We start from the raw sequence: 15080 nt of genomic DNA on the forward strand, positions 1-15080 counted from the left end.
CCAAGCCACATGGAGCAATAGAAAGGTGGCCATATGTGGGATCTGTCTGTTCCACCAGCGGGCCAGTTGTCGTGATATTTTCCAGGATGGACGCATGGGGGTTCGATGGAAGAGTTTGTTTGGGCAGATTTATAGTGATTGACTGATCTGGTTGACTGGATCTTTGTGGCAAGTGGAGGTTTTGGCCCTCCTGAGAGCCAAATCTGCTGCCATTTGATCACTGTAGAAATTGCCATAGGGATTCTAGGCAAAATCCAGTTGATTACATTTTAGTCCTTCAGCCGGCTGCCGTGTAGTTCCAGGAATAAGTCTTTGTGTGATAAAGTGGCCATGTACAGTAAATAAACTTGTTTAGCACTGGAGGAGGGGAGGGTAGTGTGATTTCCAGGGAACTGAATGCAAGTGATTGCATATTTTAATGAAGCATTTTGTAAGCAGTTGCCATGGATACAGAAAGCATCATCTCCTGCTCTGAGTGCCCTCATTTTCTAATAAGACGGACGTCAGAGACTAAGTACTTGTAACCCTTTTGGTTTAGAAGCAGCAGAAAAGCACATGACATGGTCGCTGTCGCTACAGCTGCTGTTCAATTTTTATTAAAATACTCTTTATACTGTTTATGCTATTCTTTTTTATTTTTAATCCAACTTATACAATATCAACATTTATGTATTAATGGGTTTTCACATTGCCTCATGCTGGTTCGTAAAGCGAAATTTAAGGCTATGGACACACACACACGGTTCACGGCACGATTTTTAAAAATCTGACTGTAGTGTAAATACGCTCTGTGTTTGTTATTGTTACTTTATATTATCTTTCTATTCAGACTACATCAGAGAAGAATATCAGAGCAGCCTCTTTCTTTCTCCTGACAACTTCCTTGACTACTTGGTGGTCAGACTGGTCAGAAAATGACCAGCAGGTGGTGCTGTTTTAACAAAATTCATTCATATTAACAGTATATGTATCCCTTAATATCTTGGAATAAAAGCAAAATAAATAATGAATGTACATTGCAAAAATATCTAAGAATAGTACCCTCATCAATTTTACATTAACATATTTGAAAGGTTTACTTATCCTTTAAAGACAATCCCACCTTAAAATATGAAAAAACGGCAGTGTTTTTTTTATCACTTTAATAACTTTTGGCATACAGGATATGATGTCAATGACATAAGATTGAGGAGGATGTAGCTTCATCTTATCAGTTCGCCATGCCTAAGCTGGCAAAGTAAACTCTGGCAAAAGAGGTAATGTTCTATAAAATTCACACTTTAGTGAATTTGCGGAATACCGATAATTTGCCTGGGATATGGTGCAAAACTGTGGTAGTGATGGTCTCTTTCGCTAGCAAATTGTCCTCTACACCTGTTAGTAAGTTAGCGATGTCTCTGCAGATGGGATTTCGAGGTCATTTTCACTAGCGATGGCCACTTCCCCCTTTAGTAAATCTGCCCAATGGGTGTTGGGGATCTTTTACTACCCCTTCCCTAATGGCGGAACCATGACTGACATTTTTAATTTTACCTATTTATAAAGCAGAAAATGTAACCTTATCTAAAAGATAGAAATGCTTCAAATGTAATTATGCAACCTCATATCTATGTGATTCTTCTCTGCTGCAGAGTTCAGTACAGATCTGTTGTACAGTACGAATTGTGTCAAATCCTGTGTAATTCATAGAAAATGATATAAAAGCTTTTGCCCATTAGCGAATAATGAGGTATGAATCACACACTTGGTTTACAGCACCTACTGCAAGATTAGAGCTGATTGTTTGGGAAGATGAAAGTGCATTGTGCATAACCATGTAATTACCGCTATTCAAGTATTAGTCGCCATTGAATGGTAGTATTGTTTTCCCTATGACGAAAGACATTTGTCAGAGTTCGGTCGGGTTCATTCTGTTATAAATTTTAGTAGATTAGTGCTGTCTGTTACAGTAATAGGGACTGTCAGGCACAAGGTATTGTATAACTATAGTTCTCTATGTCCTTGTTAGGCAGAGATGAGAAATGCTAATTGCCTGTTTCTGGGGATTAAGGAGATAGAACCAAAAGAAGCAGTTTCACATATGTTCAACGTCTTCCATTCTGAATCAGTCTCCACTGCAGATATGAATTCTCAACTGTAGTACTACATCAAGTACAGAGTATCACTTGTAGATGGGAAGTGTTCTGGTACTGTGACATTATCAGTAATACTGTATATATATATATATATATATATATATAATATATATATTTAAAGTAAGTGTGGACACCTCCATTAATGTGGGCTATAAATTAGCTATTGATTCATGTATGCACCTTGCTTGGGTTGAATAGGCATATGATTATCAGTAATATATTACAGCAGGGCTGTCCAACTGGTGGTCCCCCACCTACCTGCTGTGTCTGCTACCATGTGTAAACTTTAAAGGTAAAAAGTAAGAAAACACTGGCACAGTGTTCGGGGCCCCGAAACGTTGCATCCGCAATAAATGAGCAAGGGATTTCCCTGCTAGAAGCAACCCATGCTGTGCCAGTGTTTTCTTACTTTTCATGTGGATCTTAAGGTAGCCAAACGCCTCCTTCACTGAGCACCTGGGATTCGATTTGATTGGGAAGGCCAGGGTGTGCTAGGGTAATTTCTTTTCTAAACTTTAAAGGTATCACTACAGAGATTAACTGGCCCCTGCATTGTTTAAACCTAAAATTCAAACTAATCCCCTGTATTGTTCACACTTGTGACACCTCTATTGTTCACACCCTAAAGTACTGCACTGTTAACACCTGAGACCCAGACTGAAACTGCCCACATTGTTCATCTGTTCACACTTTATACAAAATGCTAATGGGGCACCAGCACTGTGTCACTGTATGTAGTACATTTTAGAGTGGCCCTGATGGGTTTCCCTGTCTCCTGCTCTGTTCTGCCCTCCATATGCTCCCTGTGTGTGCCCTTCTCTGCCTGTGTGTGACATACTCTGCCTGTGTGTGCCCTTCTCTGCCTGTGTGTGATATACTCTGCCTGTGTGTGCCCTGCTCTGCCTGTGTGTGACATACTCTGCCTGTATGTGCCCTGCTCTGCCTGTGTGTGCCATACTCTGCCTTTGTGAGCCCTGCCTGTGTGTGCCCTGCTCTGCCTGTGGAACATAAGCCTGGTAATTGTTCTGGGAGTTTGTTAGCGTTTGAAAATAAATTATTGTTAGGGGCCCCTAAGGTATCATGTGCACAGGCTTTGCTTGATGTAAAGCTATTTATTAGCAGGCCCAGAAAATGTTTCTGGGGAGACAACCTCCTTCCTCAGGTGAACAATAGATACAGTGACTATTGTTGGAATTGTAAAATAAGAGCAAAGGCAGTTTTTCATTCAGTACCATGGAGAGCAGGCAATGCTTTTGGCCAGTTCGTTTAATGGAATATTATAATTGTTTCCTCTGCTGAATATACTTGATTTGATTAACATTTAAGGAGTTATTTACGAAAGTCAGATTTTTAAAGGGGCAAATATCATTTTTTCATGGGAAAAAAATACTTTTCAATATTTATTATACCCCAAGGCTGCTAAAAGTCCCAATAAAAAAATACTCCATCTCAAACCTGGAGAGGTCAGGTAAAAGTCAGTGACAGATGTTCCTTTCGTGCATCAAATAAGGAAATTTTGTACACTTCAAATTTTTTTGCTCAATTTTATTGAGCGTTTATATAGTCTTTTCCCGCACCGAATTTTTCGAATTATTTTATTGGTCAAAGTTGTTTTGCTAAAATAATAAGAAAGTTTCTGACTTTAGCAAATAACCTCCTTAATATATGATCATTTATCATTAAAACTTTAACATCCCTTATGTATCTGTTGTCAAAATAAAAATGTCGTAGCTCTTTAAAGGCTAGTTGTGTTTGTTCAAGTACAATGTGCAAGTGATAAAAAAAAATGTATTAAAATAAAGTAAAATTTAGTTATTCACAGCAATACTACTACTGCTGGCTATGTACAGCAGTATTTTTGTGTCCTCAACTGTTGATTTGTGCCTGTAGTTGTTTGTGTCTTAGGCTCAGCATCATAAAGGGTCAGCGTACTACCACATGAAAGGTACCCAATCCATAAGAATTTCCTGCAGGTCAATCTATTTTACATTTTTACACTTGTCCTGACAGGAGAGTTGTTTAATTAAGCAGGCCATAATTTTTACTTAACATGGAATAGCTGCAATGCCCTTATATGCCATGTTTAGCTCAAGAAATAACAAAAATATAATTTTGTTTGTGACTAAAACACTATATCGAAAGTTTGTTCAACACAAGCTGTATTCATTGAACTCATGTTACAAAGCTGGTATCCTTCCCCTTTAAAATAACATCATAAGCTTCTGACCAAGCAAATACAATACTTTACATAGTCGATTCCAGTCCTACTCACTGACCTATGCATTCCCTGATGATTCATCTATACACTGAATGCTGTAAAGTTATTGTCTTATACAGCAAAGGTACACTGAATACTGGTTTCACCTATTGTAGTGGATAAAATTGCTGAAAGCATTAAGTGGTGTTATTTGTGGGCATTTTATACACACACACACACACACACACACACACAGAGTCCCGGACAGCGATCTTTATTGTATCAAAAATTGTATTGAAGATTAAGGGGCACATTTACTATGGGTCGAATATCGAGGGTTAATTAACCCTCGATATTCGACGATTGAAGTAAAATCCTTCGACTTCGAATATCGAAGTCAAAGGATTTACTGCATTTAGTTCGATCAAACGATTTTCCTTCGATCAGAAATTGCTAGGAACGCTTATGGGGAAGGTCCCCATAGGCTAACATTGGTGCTCGGTAGGTTTTAGGTGGCGAAGTAGGTAGTCTAAGTTTTTTTTTAAAGAGACAGTACTTTGACTATCGAATGGTCCAACAGTGGAACGATTTTTAGTTCGAATCGTTCGATTCGAAGTCGAAGTAGCCAATTCGATGTTTTTTTTTCATTCTAATCCTTCACTCGAGCTAAGTAAATGTGCCCCTAAAAGTTACATTACCATAATGTGCACATTGTAACAGCAACGTTTCGAGCCCAGATAGGCTCTTTCTCAAGCCAGTGGTTAAGATCAAATACAAATGAATCAGATTTTTTATAGTCCATCCTAGGAAGTGACATATTAATCATTCATTTACACATTCTGCAGGGTTCAAGCCATGTCTATTGCATATAATGAATGGCAGAGTATATATCTACAAAAATAACAACTTTATAATTTATAGAAACAGATATAAATTATAATCTTTAAACCATGGGGATGTAGGGAGTTCAATCTATTAATCCACCATACCTCCCTTTGTTTTAATCTCAATTCACGATCCCCTCCTCTCTCTAATGGGGGTACCATTTCTAACACCATAAATTGTAACTGTTCATCTGTATGTCCCTTTTCTTTAAAATGTTTGGAGAGTGGCAACCCCATATTCCCCAATTTAATCGTTGATCTATGTTGGGAGAACCGAGATTTTAAAGACACCGCATGGTGAATCAATCAAACATAGAAATATTCTAATAAAAAAAAAAATTATAGATATATATATATATATATATATATATATATATATATATATATATATATATATATATATATACACACACACATTATAACCCCCATTTTACATTTCACTATATATACATCGTTCACTAAGTTTTATTCCTTATATACAGTGATTGGTGAATGGCCAGTCACCTAATTTGAACCCAATTGAGCTGACTAAACTTCGGACAGAAAGGCCCACAAACAAACAGCAACTGAAAGCCGCTGCAGTAAAGGCCTGTCAGAACATTAAAAAGGAGGAAACCCAGAATCTGGTGATGTCCATGAGTTCAAGACTTCAGGCTGTCATTGCCAGCAAAGGGTTTTCAACCAAGTATTAGAAATGAACATTTTATTTTCAGTTTTTTAATTTGTCCAATTGCTTTTGAGCCCCTGAAAGGAAGTGATTGTTTTAAAAAAAAAGGCTTGATTTCCTCACATTTTTGTGCAATCTTTTTGTTCAACCCACTGAATTAAAGCTGAAAGTCTGCAGGGGATGCACCGAATCCAGGATTAGGTTTGGGATTCGGCCGAATCCTTCTACACCGCAGAACTGAATCCGAATCCTAATTTGCGTACGCAAATTAGGATTGGGGAGGGAAATCACATGACTTTTTGTCACAAAACAAGTAAAAAACTCCCTAACTCCTAATTTGCATACATATATATATATATACACATACATATATAAAAAAATGTATGTATGTTTTGGTTTTTAGAAAGAACACAGTTTGTGTTCCAAATGTTGGAACTTCTGTAAATAAACCAATTTTCTTTTTTGAGCCTCTGTGGGTGTGGTGCTTTTTACTTAAAATATATATATTCCTAATGAAATGTATGCCATATTTTACTTCAAATCAGACGAAGGGTTCTAGTCTTAACATTTTTAGATTGGGTATAATTATGAAGAACAACTTGGCGGCCCCTGGTATAGGCCATGTCTAGGTAACACTCAAATAGCAACACAATATAAAAATGTATAGGTGCAGAATTGCCTAAATCTAAACGTAACGGAGCATCTCATTTAGACTGCATCGTCATCACTTCATCAGCATCTGTGTCTTTGAGAGTTTAAATTGCATTAAAATTTGGTCCGTCATTTAGTATGGAAACCACAGAGCGCTGCATATGAGGATCTGTTTGTCTACTTGAATGGTATTTGTCATATTAACCCCAGAGGGTCCATCTTGTGGCTCTGCAGAAGAAGATCCTGAATTTTAATGATGTTTTGAACGCACAGGAAAGCACTGTGTGCGTATTTTGGTGTCACTGCAGACGTATGAGCTGAGCAACCGAGGACACTTGGCTCTGGAGTGGAAACTGAAGCCTCAGCTATATTTTTGTTGGGGTCTGAATGAGAAACTCTTGTATGGCATATTCTGCTCTGTGTCTGAGATTCTTTTCATTGCTGTCTGTGGGGGTCTCTGTGTAAAAGACCCCTGTTGCTATGGAGCAACGCAGAACATAAAGGATTTAGCCTCCATGCATTTATGTATGGCTCATGTATATGGATGCAGTGACGGCACACACAGATGCGTTGCAGAAATAAGCAATTATACAAATTGCTTGGACTTTATAAGGAATGGAAATGTTATCTTCAACTAAAGGATCTGAGCCCTTACCAGGTAGAGTTATCCTATGACTGCTCCAGGGCCCATCTAATGTGGGATCTGCAAGGAGGTCCTCAGTGCAGCTTCATTGTTGCAGTGTGATTGTGTTTGGATGGGGCAGTTCAAGTCCCTTGAGAGATTAGTTACATTACTGGATAGTTTCAGGTTTAATGTTTTGTTAAAAACAGCAAGCCTATTATATAGTTTCATGAGAACTGTATTATGAGATGACCTCATCAGAGCAATCATGGCTGATCAAGTGCATGCCGTATAAAAAGCTATTCCAAAGTATTTATTGAATATTTTTGGTAAAAAATGACATTTGACATAGGCACACCCTTTGATAACGAGGTTTATTGTAGGCCTTCTTCCTCCCCGCAGTAACTCGAGATGTCGCTGTGGCAGAAGAAGCCTTGTTGCTGTAGTGGGGATAGCTAATAGATATATGAATACACTGGCAAACGTGTTCCTGGTGGGTGTCAGCAAAATTTTTAATGGATCTGCACATACGATCATCTGCAGTTGGGGAGCTTACCCCTTTTATTATGTTACCAATGTTTCAGGGGGTGCATCCTCCCTTCATCAGGATTGCAGGAGTGCGATAGATCTAATCATATGAACCTGGTGGGTGTCGGCATAATTTTAATATAATATTTTAACATAATGTTTTCCATTTACCTGGTGTCACCTCTCTCCCCCTGCCAAACACATTTCCCCAACCCATATAAAATCATAAACCCACAGCACAAATATAGCACTAGGAATATATGTAACTATTCAGGCTGAACCACACATTAATTTCATTTAATTTTTTAGTGAATAAATTCCTTTCACATGGGGAAAGAAAAGAAGTGATTAGTATGCTAGGCATGCCATGCTGCTGTATATTTCTACTGCATTAAGGGGATAATACCCATGCGGCGGGATGCAGCTGTAGGATGGTACATAGGCAGTATCAAATGTACCTAAAATGAACCGCTGATATAACAATTCAAAAGAATCAAATAATAAATCAAAACTTTTTCGGTAACACAGTTTGTGTGTATTTCCCCTGAGCAAGACATGAAAGCGGGCAGTATACTGGGCTGTATTCTCTTGGTATCCGGCTAATTGGCCAGTGGGTCTAAAGATGAATAACATACATATGGCCATACAGGTATATGGGCATCTTTTTTTACCTATGTTTTCTGCGAACTGATAGAATTGCAGGATTATCCATTGAAACAACCCTTCAGCCAAGGGCCTTCTCGGTGGACACTTAATTCGTTTTATCAGCTTCTTTAAAGTTCTTTGGGTTCAAGAAAATTCGAATGAAGGAAATTCTAGTGCAACTGACTTTATATTCTCATTTATTGCAAGAAATAACAAAGTATATAAATATTTTTTAATTAACACAATAGGCGAAAAGTATGTTCAGGTCATGCCCTGTTAATTAAGCAATTCTTTTTTTAAATAAAACCCTCCCTCAGATGTTTCAGGATAGCACTAGCTACATTTTATGTAAAGTTAATTTGAAGGTGAGCAACCAATTAAAGTTGTCTATGCAAGTGTCTGGGACGTCATTGCAGAATGTACAGTATCCCTATTCATCTCTTTGTAGCTGTGTGGAAAACCAAAGGAAATCCAGATTTTATACTTATTTTGTTGCATGCAATTGTACTTCTTTTATTGCATCTAAAACCAAGAAAGGGCAATGGAAAAAAAACTCGTAATATATGCCCTAAAACTGCTACTGTCTTTCTAACAATTTGTCCATCCAGAGATGTGTCCATCACTGAAGTTTCTTATTACTATGTTGCATGATCAAGACAACCAGTATGGCAACACCAAATAGCTTTCCTAACACTGCACAGATTTGATAATATATTTAAATTTCACTGGTTTCTAAAATCTACATTTATGGTTTTTCACCCAATAAATGAAAAATTTGTTTTTAAGCAACTTTTCAATAAATTCCCCTGCACTTGCCCATATCAATGTACTTAGAATTTTAAAAGGGTGCTTCACCTTTCAGTTAACTCTAGGTATATTATAGAGTGGCTGATTCAAAGCAACTTTTGAGTTGGCCTTCATTTTTTCCTTTTTATAGTATTTGAATTATTTACCTTCTTCTGACTCTTTCCAGCTTCCAAATGGGGGTCACTGACACCATCTAAAAAACAAATGCTCTGCAAGGCTACATTTTAACTGCTAACTTTTATTACTCATGTTTCTGTTCAGACCTATTCATATTCCAGTTTCATTTTCGAATGCATGCGTTCATATTCCAGTCTCTTTTTCAATGCATAGTGGCTAGACAAAGCAGTACTGAAGTTCAGTGGGATCAGTGAGTGCCTGCTGTTCCTTTTCCCTGGTTTAATACCTCCACCTTCAGCTGTAGATCTGGGGCATGTACACCCAGACCCCACCTATAAACTGGTGAGACTTGCCACTTATATGGCTATGTACCAAGAACTTTTAACAAAAACATGCTGTGGTAGGCAAGTTGAATATGATTGGCTGCTTGGTAAGCTGTAGGCAGCCAATTGGTCTTTTGATAATTTGCCTTGATGGTTTGTCACTAACAGAACAAATTTAGCATGCCTGATAGTGGCAAGTAGTGATGGGCGAATTTGGGCCCTTTCACTTTGCTGAAAAATTCACGAATTTCCTGTAAAATTCGCGAAACAGTGAAAAATCCGCGAAAGCGGCACAGACGTCCCGTTTTTGGGCGCCGGCGCATGTTCACTGGCGAATATGTTGCGGCATCAAAATGACAGACGCTGACGTCCAATTTTTTTTTGACGCCTGCGAATTTTCACTGTGGTTTCACAAATTTATTCACCGGCGGTGAATCACGGGAATTCGCAGCAAATTCACGCCTGGCGAATAAATTCGCCCATCACTAGTGGCAAGTGTTATGCAGCCGAGTGTTTTGGGATTTATTTAAAAAAAATCTATTCTATCTTTAGTTAAACTATTGTATTGTGAATTTATGGGAACATTATATTTATTTATTTATACATAGTAATACATTTTTCACCAGGTTTCGATGAGAAAAATTTTTCGATGTGAAAAAGACATCCATAGACTCCAATTGGTGAAAAAAATTGTTATGCGTCAAAAAAAAAAATTTGTCGCCCATAGACAAATTTTTGCTTTTCGTGAATTTTCAGCAAACTGGGTCAGATTCGCCCATCACTAATTGCATATACTAATTCTTTGTTATATACATAAATGTACCTTACTGTACTTGAAATGTATTTTTAGTTGGAAGCCCAAGGCTTTATTTCTGTAGAAGGCCACTGTTTGTGTCAGTAGCTGACTGGCACCAAAAATATGGAATTTCTTCTGTTATATAACTGCACTTATTCAAGCTGGTTAAACAATTAAAGGGGTTGTTCACTGTTGTTTTAACTTTTAGTATGATGTAGAGAATCATATTCTGAGACAATTTGCAGTTGGTTTTTTTTGGGGAGATTGTCGCTCCGAAGAAGTGGCAATTAGCCGCCAGGCGACTAAATCTCCCCGAATCTGCCCGTGTGCTAAAGCCCTTACACACAGTGTTTAATGTGCGTTTAAATGCAGCTTTGTAAGCAAATAAACACATTCACTAATTCATTCCATTATATTCACCCTGTTTGTACTCATGAGTGTTCTGAGTTGCATTTTTCTCCCTTGCACTTCATGCGTGTTCAGCTATCAATAGAACATGGGGTTGCGTTTATAATGGAAAAAAAACTCGCAATATATGCGTTTTACGCACTCAGCACACGCTTAAGAAAAAGCTGCTACTGTCTTTCTAACAATTTGTCCATCCAGAGATTTGTCCATCACTGAAGTTTCTTATTACTATGTTGCATGATCAAGACAACCAGTATGGCAACACCAAATAGCTTTCCTAACACTGCACAGATTTGATAATATATTTAAATTTCACTGGTTTCTAAAATCTACATTTTTGGTTTTTCACCCAATAAATGAAAAATTTGTTTTTTTTATTATTTGGGGGATTTGAGTTATTTCGCTTATTATGCAACAGCTCTCCCAATTGCTAGTTAAGCAATCTGGTTCCTAGGGTCCAAATTACCTAAGCAACCAAACACTGATTAGAATAAGAGACTGGAATAAGAATAGGAGAGGACCTGAATAGAAAGTAATACAAAGTAGCAATAATAGTACATTTGTAGCTTTACAGAGCATTTGTTTTTAGTGGGGGTCAGAAGAAAAAGGCAAATAATAACTTACTTACTTTGTGTTTCCATGTGCAACATTAGAGATGTACTCTCCTCTCCTTTAATAAAAACAGTACCCTGCAGTCACAGTTATCTAAAACCTGATAATATTTGTCAGCCAGCATGATGAATATCTTGTTATGACCCAGCCATAAATCAACTGGGGGGGGGGGTGTCCTCATTTTGGATCTGTATACAATTTTATGAGTCTGTGGGAAATATCAGCTCATGTGCGGGTAATTGAAATCTATTTTTGGGCAGAAAAGATACATTGGGTGTTTGTAATGTTTACATTTTGGGTAGGGAAAAGACTATTTAACTGGAAATCTCTAGGCCACAATAGATCCCACACCTGTAAAATGTTTTCATAATTTATGGGGAAATGTGTTGTAAATAGCAGATGCTGTATATACATGCTACATACATGCCCCCATGCCACGTCTTGTTTAACATACAAAGTTTATTGTAATAATATTACCTGTGAGGCGGGGACGCCCGCCGCGTCGTTCCTTGACGCCGGATCCAGCGCCATCTTGATTTCTAGGGTGCGTGCGGCGCGCCTATGCGCCTCTTAAAGGTACATTGGCGCATGTTTTGGCGCGAAAATATAGTGTGTTTAAGGCCCATTCTGACCCCCAGCCAGTGCCCGTGATAGAACTTGTTTCTAGTGGTTTCCTGAGCCTTGTGCATCCGATCTGTTCCGTATCTTGTCTGTTTGATTACCCGTGTTTGACCCAGCCTGTTCCTGACTATTCTGCATTTTGTATCCTGACCCTTGCCTGCCTACGACAACTCTTCCTGCTTAACCCCTTTATTGACAACCCGGTTTGACCCTTGCCTGCCTGACGATTCTTCATATCTGCCTGCCTCGACCCAGCCTGTCTGACGATTCTCTTGCCTGCTCCATTTGTACCATGACCATCAGCCCAAAAGACTCTGCTAACAGCCATGCCCCTTCGCCAGCCAGAACATCTCGCCTTGCACCTCTCGTTAAGTCCAGGTGGCACCCAAGTAAGCTGAGGGCTCCTCCCGAAGCCCAACGGTGGTCACACTACTGGTGAAGCTGAGCCGAGACCAGGGTCCTTGGCACTTGTTCTGGTATTGGGTGCCGGTCGTGACATTTATACTATTAAACAGGCATTTGTTTAAAGTTGAAATGGGTTCAGTGGCTGCTTCCAGGTTAAAGCTTCCCACTGTTTCTCTTTATTCTGTAGCTAGTCATTTTTAAAACTCGAATCAAGTTTTAAAACTCGATTTCGAATTAAATTTGATTCGAGTTTTCCAGTTGATCATATTCACCTGCGTTTGTAAAATTAGATTTTTTAAATAAATTTCGATTGGTCCAATTTCGAGTTCATGGGAGTTTATGGGAGTTTTTAAAAACTCACACTAACTTGAAATTTGACCCTTGATAAATCTGCCACATGGGGGCACATTTACTATTGGTCGAATATCGAGGGTTTATTAACCCTCGATATTCGACCGTCTAAGTAAAATCCTTCAACTTCGAATATCGAAGTCGAAGGATTTATCGCATTTCGTTTGATTGAATGATCGAAGGAAAAATCGTTCGATCGAACGATTAAATCCTTTGGATCGAACGATTTTAATTCATCGATCGAACGATTTTACTTTGATAAAAAAATACTTAGAAAGCATATGGGGACTTTCCCCATCGGCTAACATTGGTGCTCGGTAGGTTTTAGGTGGCGAAGTAGGTGGTGGAAGTTTTTTTTAAAGAGACAGTACTTTGACTATCGAATGGTCGAATAGTCGAACGATTTTTAGTTCGAATCGTTCGATTCGAAGTTGTAGTCGAAGGTCGAAGTAGCCAATTCGATGGTCAAAGTAGTCAAAAAAACCTTCGAAATTCGAAGTTCTTTTCCTTCTAATCCTTCACTCGAGCTAAGTAAATGTGCCCCTTAGAGTTGTAGTATTTCTGGTCAGGTGATCTCTGAGGCAGCACAGAGTTCATCACAAAATGGTGGTTCAAGGCAAGAGATGTAAAAGGGCAATATTTACTTAAAAATATATTCCAGTTTGATAAGATTCTTTAATATGCCACTTAATTTGATATAAACTATCTGTTTCCCAAGTATTCTTTTTGGGGGTATAGTTTTCCTTTAGGGAACATCCTGTGTCCATACCCCAAAATGTCTCAAAAGATATAGTTGTAAGAAGCAGGACCAATCCAGAGCAGTAACTATGACTGCAAGTGCTTTTATTGAGGAAATTTGCAACACAACATGTTTCGGGCTAGGCCCTTTATCAAGTGACTTGACAAAGGGCCTAGCCCGAAACATGTTGTGTTGCAAATTTCCTCAATAAAAGCACTTGCAGTCATAGTTACTGCTCTGGATTGGTCCTGCTTCTTACAACTATATCTTTTGAGACATTTTGGGGTATGGAGACAGGATATCCCTTGCAGGAAAATCCATCAATAATTGAAAAAGGGTGAGCTACAGTATACCTTTAATTTTGTTCCTTTAGGGAACTTCTCTCTTTCCCTTTATTGCTGTTTAGGTGTCATTATATAAGAGAAGACATCATTTAATATCCAGTGGGGTTTAACTAGCAAGGAAAATCTTATTAAATACCTTTTCTCCTTCCACTTTTACATTTAAAAACCATAGAGGCTGGATCAAGTCTAAAAGGACTTTTGAGTACAACAATTAGCATTCATATTGGGTATAAGATCATTGTTTTGTGTGATATAGGAATTTTCTGCTGAATGGGAAATTGCACAAATAATAAATAAGTAAAGCAGTTTTCTAAGACAATCTGAGGGTTGTCTTCATTTTTTATTGTTTGTAAGTTTATTTTAACTGCTGTGTGCTAGTTAAACCTTAATTACCCTAGCAACCAGGCAACAGTTTGGAGGCCAGAATGGGAGATAAATATTTGAGGCCTGAAAAGAAGTATAAGCAATAAAAAAATAAAAATAAAGTTAATATGTTTGATTCCTTACAAGTGATCTTTTTTCTTTTTGTTTGCCAAGGTTAATGACCCCTATCAAATAAAAACATTTTCAGTTTTAGGGTTTAAAGAGCCAATTCTTTCCTAAGGGGTTCGTACTGAAAGGACCGTGGTGAAGCACTGAACACGCATAAGATGCTCCACTGCGATCCCGTCAGTACAGAATCAAGCACCGTAGGTAAAAACGGACTCATGCCTCCTTGTGCGGTGCACATGGAAAAACCCCTAAGGCTAGAAACAGGCATTACAGGGAGGCTAATAATTGAGCATCACGCAAATAAAAATACAGCAAGGGTTGTCCCTGTTTGCAACTAAGACCTGTGTGCTGGTGGAATTATTTGTTCAGGCTAATAATTGAAACCATAAAGGTAGCATACAATCAGAACATCTGTAATATACTGAAAGTGTTTAAAAGAGAAGGAAAGTCTTCGTGCCAAATGTTAGGCACCCCCAAGTGATTCTATTGATTTACCTGAAACCCGGCCGGTGCTGCGCATTACAGTGAAAAGCCGAACTTTAACTAAAAAGTCGGCTATTTCTTTCAACTGCAATTGCGTCTGCCCCAAGAAATTTGAAGAAAGAAGAAGTCGGAAGAGGATTGATCCGTGGTGCTCGCTGGAATAACCCCGGGCCGATGCAGTTTTCTGCTGATAGGAGCACCAGCCCTAACATTTGGTACCCCAAGTGCAAGATGACTTTCCTTCTCCTTTAAA

At 38.4% G+C, this 15080-nt stretch overlaps 1 protein-coding gene across 2 annotated transcripts in view; it reads left to right on the plus strand.

Annotated features, from left to right (window-relative positions):
• LOC108707272 (high affinity cAMP-specific and IBMX-insensitive 3',5'-cyclic phosphodiesterase 8B) overlaps window positions 1-15080 on the plus strand; it is a 68798-nt gene that overhangs the window by 24208 nt on the left and 29510 nt on the right. The gene's annotated exons all lie outside the window — the stretch shown is intronic.

This window comes from Xenopus laevis, chromosome 1S (assembly GCF_017654675.1).
Source record: "Xenopus laevis strain J_2021 chromosome 1S, Xenopus_laevis_v10.1, whole genome shotgun sequence".
Classification (NCBI taxonomy): domain Eukaryota; kingdom Metazoa; phylum Chordata; class Amphibia; order Anura; family Pipidae; genus Xenopus; species Xenopus laevis.